Here is a 1,764-nt window from a genome sequence, read left to right as displayed (position 1 = left end):
GCGTGGAGGTTTAGATAGAGCGTAAGGAGTACCCGTATTTTGTTCACTTAACTTGTGTTTAGAGGTTTGCTTGTTGGGTACCGCGTGGTTTGGTACTCACCCCTTGCTTCTACAAATTTTTGTAGGTTACGAGCCTGGATCTTTGTGATACCTTCTATTCTCTTCGTTTCCGAGGCATCTTGGGAGGATTGTGAGGTAGCTGCTTGTCATCTCAGCGAACTTTCCTACTCCAGTTTATGACTTTGTTTTTACTTGAAAGACAACTTCATTTTAGACTTCTATTTTGTTTCAATTCTAATGTTTACATTAGAGGCTTGTGCACGTGACAACCTGGTTTTGGGGATTGAATTATATGACTTGGTTTCATACTAGAAATTGTTGTTGGATTGTCATTTACTTCCGCACTTTGTTAGATATAGGGTTTTAGGCTGACTTGTCTTGGTGGGATAAGACAAGTGCCATCACACCTATTTTTGGGTCGTGACATCGATACGATGATCTTTTAAACAATTAATTAAGTACCACTTCCAAGTATGTTTGCTAGTAATTTTTTAACCAAAAGTATACGTATACTCTAATTAAAGTAAAAGAAAAACTTTAAAGAATAGACATTTTCCCCTATAAATGAGACGACGAACAACAAAAAGGAATCCAATTATGGGTGTGTTCGGTACAAATAAAATGTACTCGTACACTAGGGAAAAAGAAAAGAAACTTCCAAAAACAACAAATATTAGGCAGCAATATTTTAGTTTGCTGTTTGAATTTGTGCACTTCTTTTTGAGGATTTTGAAAAAAAAATACAAAACATAAACTAATCCGTATTAAAATGAATATAGGAAGAGAGAGGCGAATGAGATCGAGAGAGCGAGAAGGGAGGATTGTATTATGTATTTATTTTGCATTGTATTTATTTAATGCACAACCTATTTGTATCTATATCAATTGTATCCAGAATACAACAAATACAAATGTGTTCGTCTCCTCTTTAATGGGATATAATTGATACATAATATTGTTGACATAGAAGATGAATGCATATTATATTCGTATAAACACAAATACAATTGGTGCAAAATTATATCTATAATTTTTCGAATACAATTGATATAACATATAAAACTCTCATATATTTTTGATTGATACAATTAAAAAATACATTTGAATAAATTTCCTCTTATTGTCAGAGAGAAAGAGAGAGGGGGAGAGAGAGGCAAGGAACAGACGCAGAGAGTTTGCTATAAAAATAAAATATAATGTCTTTTGTAATTCTTTTGAAATTATAGTTATTTTTCATATGTGTTTGCATTTTTGTCATGTTCTATAATTTTCTAAAAAAGATTATGTGTCTTACTTTTTATTTTAATGTTTAGTATGTGAGCTAAAAATATTTGTAAATAATTCGATAAATATTACTAAATATAAACTAAAAACACCTTATAGTGTTTGTCTAAATTGTAAATAAATAATTTCAGAATAATTATATTTCCTACTAAGTACTGATAATGTACCACAACATAAGAAATAGAGTAATTGTGACTTGTCCCCATAATGTTAATAATTTCTTTGTGACTTAAACTTTATCCTATTATTTTTAATAATTTGCATCGTAAAGTACAAATTGAGTCAAATCAGAAGAAAAAAAATCAACAATGATTTAGTGAAGAAAAAAATGCAATTATACTTTGAGTTAATTTGATTTTAAGTTAATTTGATTTTAACTGGAAAAAGTCAATAAGTAACAAAATTAATCTAACATTATCT

The sequence above is a fragment of the Solanum pennellii genome, chromosome 3 (assembly GCF_001406875.1).
Source record: "Solanum pennellii chromosome 3, SPENNV200".
NCBI lineage: Eukaryota > Viridiplantae > Streptophyta > Magnoliopsida > Solanales > Solanaceae > Solanum > Solanum pennellii.
Note: the sequence above shows the minus strand (reverse complement) of the source record.